The sequence below is a fragment of the Seriola lalandi genome, unplaced genomic scaffold (assembly GCF_002814215.2).
Source record: "Seriola lalandi dorsalis isolate HSWRI2012SDOR001 ecotype SW California unplaced genomic scaffold, Sedor1 jcf7180002054901, whole genome shotgun sequence".
NCBI classification, from domain to species: domain Eukaryota; kingdom Metazoa; phylum Chordata; class Actinopteri; order Carangiformes; family Carangidae; genus Seriola; species Seriola lalandi.
In genome coordinates, this window is record NW_019525453.1 from 3,594,387 (window position 1) to 3,601,632 (window position 7,246).

Here is a 7,246-nt window from a genome sequence, read left to right on the forward strand (position 1 = left end):
TACTGTGATGCCTGCCATGAAACAATGTTGTAAAGATTTATGTAAACCAAAAAAACAGTTAGTTGTGTAAATAAAAAGCTGGGTAAACTGAATTGAGGAGGGTTTGCCCTCTGTGTCCCTGGATGTTGGGTGAAAAGGGGCTGGGGGTCCTTAGATGGAGACTGTGGCCACTTAGGGGAAAAGATTTGACTGTAATGGTCTCTGAATCTGTTGATGTGTCTCTCCCTCTCTCTTGCTCTTTCAGATGAAGTAATAAAGTTAGCCGTGTTGGAGGCCCTCCATGTCTCTCCATAGACCACAATCAAGGCCCGTGCAGTTTTATTGCAGTTTTATTTTCATATTGTCCACGAAATCTCCAGACTCCCCCCTGTGCCCGTTGCCATAAATCGTATATTTTGACTGTATTTCTTCCACTCTGCGTTTTTTATTTATGGGTGAAGGCGATAAAACATGCAGCATGCACTCTGTGTGTCCACAGCTGTCATCTGTCTAGGACTTTATTGTGAAAGGGGGAAAAAAAGTCAAGTTTCATTTTTTATTTCCCTACACAAATCTCCCTCCCTGTTAAAAACAGATGCTGATAGAATGAGAAAACACAATAAATGGAGATTTTCATTGTTTACGTCTCCAGACTCTTCCGATGAACAGTTTTATTGCTTATAAAAGCAACAGTATTCAGCTCTGTTTAACAACAGGTTCAGGTGGTGATCATTGTTTCAGCAGCAGGAGGTACTCTGAACTTATGCTCTCAACTTGAGCTTGAACTTCTTGGCCTTTGGTTAGATGAACAATTTCTCTCAGATTCTCTTGTCTCTCACGTTGTCATTATCTTATGTTGATGTTTATTTGTTTTCATGGTTCTAGGGGAAGTTGGAAAACTGTAATAATAGCATGAGTGGGTCATAACATTTCTGCACTATGAACCTACACGCAGATGGGCCGTTATCTAGTATGGAAAAAATGACAAATTGCACTAAAAACAGTGGTGTCCCACTTGTATTTGTTGCCCTTGTACGTGAAGGAAGGCAGTATGAATGAATAAATCTCTCCGGGTGCTGAACAGGGCTCTTGACTTCTATTTCTGCTGTAGTCTTGGCCATAACCAGGGTTTTTCAACTCTATCAAAACCATATCCACAATGCTCTCAGACAATTCTGAACAGAAAACTCTCAAATTTTGAGATTTTGATTTTATATTCAGTTACCTGTTAAATTATATCTCTATATTATATTTGCCAACATGAATGAGTAAATGGTGTTTCATAACATTTATTTCTTTTACTTCGTTGACCTAAAAGTAATAAAACAAAACATATTTAGTCTAAAATCATAGTGTCACACTGGTAGGGTGTGATTTTTAAGTAATTACTAAAAATGAATAGGTGATTTGCTAATTACCTAAACTTAGATAACATAGCATGTCCCTGGATAATATAATACATGGTGACACCCAGGGCCAGATAAGGAAAATGGCTAGACATAAAAGCGAAATTTAGATATTATTGGATAGGATCTTATCATACATTATGAATAAGTGAAATAGGGCACAGAAATATTACAATCACTCTCATCAGCAACGGAGTGATGCTCATAGGTCCTGAGAGACGAGCAAGGAGGCAAGTTCACTGCTGAGTTCTCTGCATGTCAGTATATTATCAGAGGTATTTTCTCATGCTGTCACTCAGCTCTGCAGCGTCCATCTCTGTAAACAGCTCGAAGTCAAATAAACAGTCATGTCCACAATCCTTCTCTTCTTCCATCAGTGAATAGTTTCATCAGGCAGCAGTCATGGGGGGGGAAGTGCAGATATAGTTAATTGCTTTAATAGCAATGATGCTTTGTCTTTATGTGTACTTGTTCCATAGTTGTGTAACTGTGCGTGCTGGCTCAGTGGCATGATGAGGACCAATGAATGAAATTGAGCCACTGTTAGTGTCATTAGTGACACCTTTGCTTTTCCTGCTATGACAAGTCAACGTGTTTGCATTGAAGAAAGATTTATGGATCGGCTTTGACGAATGGAAATGTAGATGTTACTCTTAACATGGCTGCCAGAGTTTCCTGTGATTAGGTTAATTGTTCATATTGTACACATCGTTCTTGTGTATGTAGATTATAATAGCTTGTTGGTAACTATGGCGACTTGCAGCATTATGACAGCATTATTGAAATGATTAAATTTCTCTTTGCGTTTAGGATGAATGCCGCACCTTTCCTGTTCATGTCCTTTTGTGGTCTCTTTTATGGTTCACTGATGAGAGGTTTCCATGTTAGGCCTATATATGCTTAGACACACACACTCACACAGAGCACACAGAAACACTTGGGGCTGAACCTGTTGTAAAGACCTCATAAAGACTCAACATCTGTTTATTGCAATGCATGCCAGAAGATTCTGCAACACCGACACCCACCCAGATAAATACCCACCCACTTAAACACACACACACAGAAAGGTCTGCATGTTTTAATTACTGTGTCCAGGCACAGACACAGGTGCCGGCACTCAGCGGTGCCCTAAATGATGATAATGAGGTGTGTATGTGCGTTACAGGAACTGAGCATTTTTGAGGTCCTTCATATGCCAGTTACGCTTTGGCATGTTTCTGCCCATTTCATTAAGCTACCATATTTGTCTTTAAGCCAAGTCAGCAGGTGTGTGTTTATATAAGTTGTGCTTCGTTAGCATTATTGGCCTCTGTGTTGACTTAAAAATGGTACGGTTTTGTGACTGAGTATTGCAGTCACAGTGTTGTGGCTCATGATTACATGATAACAACCTAAATGATCTAATTCTTAATGCATCTTATGATTAAACGCCATAAATGATCTAGTTCGTAATGCAGTTCTTCCTCCTTTCATTACATTTTGTGTGGTTTAATCTTGACCATTTCCACCTCTTTCTCTCCATTTTGTCTTTTCCTGCAGATCTGTGTTTTTTAAGGCCTGGTTGAGTTTCAGGGCTCTATTAAAAGTTCAAAGGCAGCGTTTACTACTGTAACTGGAGCTAGTCTGCACTGAGGCTTTTCACTAATGAGTGCACAGCATACACACTCACACACATACACACAGAGAAAAAATACATATACACACACTTGGAGTCACACACACTCACAACAACACATGTTCCCCTCATGGAGGCCATAGCGATATTTCCCACAAAGTCCGTTGTTACTGCAGGACTCATGTCTCTTTGAGTGCCAAAGACCTATCACAGACTTAACAACCCTTTCAGCACCGTGTCCCTGTTTGTTCCCTCTTTTCACTTCTCCCCCTCCTCTTTTCCAAGTAATAGATCAGGCTGCTTTCCTGACAGATGAAGTGGAAAGTGTGATCTTATAAGATTTTCTGTAACATCAGCTCTCTCAGATAGCTAGATCACCATTTCTTGAGAGCCTGTTTTCATTGTTCTTTTTTTCTGTTTGTAGAGGCTGATGTTATAGGAATAAATAAAATAAAAAATACTCCTTGACAAATACATTTTATTGAAAAATGTTAACAATCATAAAGCTAAGCTACAAAAGCAATGCTATCTCCTTAAAGTTATCTTCTGTTATTTAAAGGGTTCAAATTAATTAACAGCCTGTGTGTTCATAAGTAACGTTTTTCTTCTGTAGGATCCGATCACACTTTGTCACCCTATCACTGTCTCACTAAAACTCTTTTTATACCTTTAAGCCCTCACTTCCTCAGTTATGTCTTAGTTTCATGTTTGATTTTTTTATGGCACTGTAATACTTCCTGTAATCAAATTTCTGTGCAAAATATGCCATAGTCTTGAGATCCTACATGACGTGCAGACCTTCTGTTTTTGTATGTGTGTCATAGTCGTCAAGTGTATGTGTACTTTAGATTTAAAGTGGACATGCTCCCACAGTGCATAAAGACCTTTACGGACAAAAAAATAACCAGAGAAATCGTTAATGGTTTCTCTACACTACTTTCCACAAACCTTTTATAACAAATTAGAATTTAATAATGTTTGTTGAGTCTTTGGAGCTCGGCTGGTTTTGACCTTCCTCTCCGCCGTGTCCTCGGATGTCTGACATTCCAGAGTAAACACAAAAACAAACAACCCAGGCAGCGAGGCCTGGGATTAGACCGGTGGTATAGACATTTTCCCCCTATGCCAAACCGCGTGTGTTTGCATGGATATATCTGTGTGTGTATGTGTGTGTGTGTGTGTGGATCAGGGTCATTTAATTTATTCTTAAGTTTGATTTTTTTTTTTATTCTTATTAAGCTTTGCTGTAAATATTTTTAAGGAAATTTGGGATGTTTTTTATTTTTCAGAACATTTGTTTACTTCTGATTTAATTTCAGTGCTAGTTTTAATGGGTAAATGTGATATTTTTTTGTAAGTATAATTACATTCAAAATACTTTTTTGAAGCAGATTTTGAATGCTGCACATTGCAACTCAAGTTTGTTATAAAATTTACATGATTTTTGATTTCAGTGTATCCTTAGCTAATTTAAAGTTACAATCATTTGGTTTAAAGCTGCAGAAATAAAGTGGACTAGAGTCCACGCAATTTATCCATATAGCTCCAAATGATCCCAAATAAGACATTTTCACATGAGTGTTTTTGAACTGAGCTTTGAAAAACAATGATAGCAATAACAATGCTGGCCCTTCCTGCAAGAGCTAAGGAGGGCTGACAAATCTACTACATGGTGACCCAGTCAGTTTATCAAAAAAAATGATTAATTCTCAGTTTTTTCCTCACTGCTACATAAAATGATGAATTATACAAAAACCATTCATAAATATTTTGTTTAAAATTCAGACGAGACCGTTGTCGTTAAGCAATTTACACTTTACATCAATGTTAAGATTCTGTTACTAGTTTTGATGGGTGTAAGTATGCGTTTGGTACCGAAGCTGAAGCCGGTGGACTCAGGACAGAGGGGCGGGGTGGGTGGGTTCAGAAACTCAAAACGCCAAACGTTTATTATTACCCCGTTTGCAGCGGACTTGCCTTCAGGGGAGAATCTCCAGCGGTGACCCTTGGCCCCACCGCTCAACTCCTTCCAGGCTGCACCCCCCGCCCATTCCTTCTCCCATCTCGCATTTGCGGTCCGAAATGTTGAAAGGAGAATAAAAGAATACAACGGAACAATATCTGAGGTCATCTTAGCTGAGGCTGCCATTCCCGGAACAGTGGAGGTTTCTGAGGCAATATTCTTTTATTCTTTTATTATGGCAGAGAATCAGAGACAAGTGAAAAACATACTTCACAGCTTTTTTCATCCAAGAACAGATCCAGGGTGATAAAAGTGGATGCTCCTCCAAAATTTTACAGCTTGCCACTCTCACTCCTTCCCTTTCTTCATTCATCCTACCGTCCCTCATTCTCCCCCTCTTTTCCTTCCCCTCCGTCATTCCTCTTACCTCTTGGGAGCGGCGGGAGTCTGCTGCCCGTTGGCACTGCGGATAATAAACACCCCACCCCACCGCCCTCCTGCACCTTGGGGCAGGAAACCCCATACATACGCACCTGCACGGGCTGCCATGACAACAAGGACCATCTGTCCATCATACCAGTGTCTGAAAGAACCTGTTCTTAGGCATATGCAAGAGGATAAACACACATACACAATCACAGTTGCACGGTGGACTTGGGTCAAAGGTTAAAGAACCCCATTTCCTGTCCAGACAGACGAGGGCTAAACCCCTCCTCTCACTTCCATTCCATTTCTTTCTTCCTAACCCCCCCCCCGCACCCCCTTTCTTGATATTCATTATGCTGCAGAAAAAGTAGATTTTTTTGTTTTGAATGTGATTGATGCTGTGTTTGTGATGGCAGCCGCGGCTTAGTTGCCTTAGCTCATCTTAGTGATTATTAACCAAGCAGCCTTTTTCTCACAGGAGCTTTTAACTGCAGACCAAAGGCTGATTTAATAATGCAATGCAGTAAGCTAATCTCTGAAAAGTGACCATGTTTTTTTCAGACTTCTCTCTTGAGCTTCATTAAGAGGGTATGATCTTATGTTACACAGATTTGAAAAGGATTTGGCGAAAGATTGTTGTTAGTCACTATTGAAACCAGCTCTTCAAAAATAATTTTGTGCTCTGTATTAAATCAGCAGTCTACACAGAAGAAAAAAAAACACTTAAAGGAGGCTTTTTGAGGGCTTTTCAGAGCACACGTGGCCAAATATATCTAGATATGCTTTTATGCATTTGCACTACTTGAGGTATACGTAATTTATCCTCTGCTGTTTAACCAGCCTCACAACTGGACAAATCCCTTGCAAAATGAGACAAACCCAGCACGCCTTATATGTTTTTCAAGTATCCAGAATATATTTGACTACTATTTTGCCCGTGTCTGCTTCGGGGTGAGCCTCTGTGGTGCAGGGCTGGTCTGGTAATAGCCTGTGTGCTCTGCTGTGCTGAGATTAATGTGAAGACTTATTGATGTAATGATGGAGCCATGAAAGAGCACTCTGGGCCGTGGTTTGGGCCCAACACATGAGCCTAATGGACTGTGTGTATGTTTGTGTGCATGCGTTGTGCCTGCATGTGGTGTTACATCTGTGTGTGTGTGTGTGTGTGTGTGTGTGTGTGTGTGTGAGAGAGAGAATGTGGTTTTGGACAGAAACAGATGAAATTAATTGAGAAGCTTTACGTTCATAAGAAGGAACCTCGACAATTGAGTCTGTGTGTTTCTATGAGATTGGGTTGCTCATAGAAAATACCTGACTTTAGGTGTGTGTTGAAATGTTAGTGGGTCTGTACATGTGTGTTTGACAAACTGTATGACCTCAGACTTCCCTTTATTCGTTGTACATGCGTTCTCCTGTGTGTCTGTGTGTGATTTCTGTATGCATGTTTTGCGACATGGTTCTCAGTTGCCCAGTGCTCTCCTTGGTTAAAGGGCAGAGCGGCTCATACTGACACTGCGGGGCAGCAAGGTTGGAGGCAACATAGAGGGAGGCTGAGTAAATATAATGAAAATTAAAGTGGTACCTTCACAACTAGTGCCCTGCGGTGTGTCTGTGTGTGGGGGTGTATCTGTGTCTCCACAGATTCTCCGGTGAGGCCCAGCAGGTGCTGACAGGACCCCCTTCATCTTTCCACTCCCTCTACAAACCCTGTTTTTTTTGTGTGTGTGTGTGTGTGTGTGTGTGTGTGTGTGTGTGTATGTGTGTGTGTGTGTGTGTGTGTGTGTGTGTGTACACACGTGCATGTGTGTATGTGTGTGTGTGTATTGGCATGTTGTGGAGGTCGTAGAGGAAGGC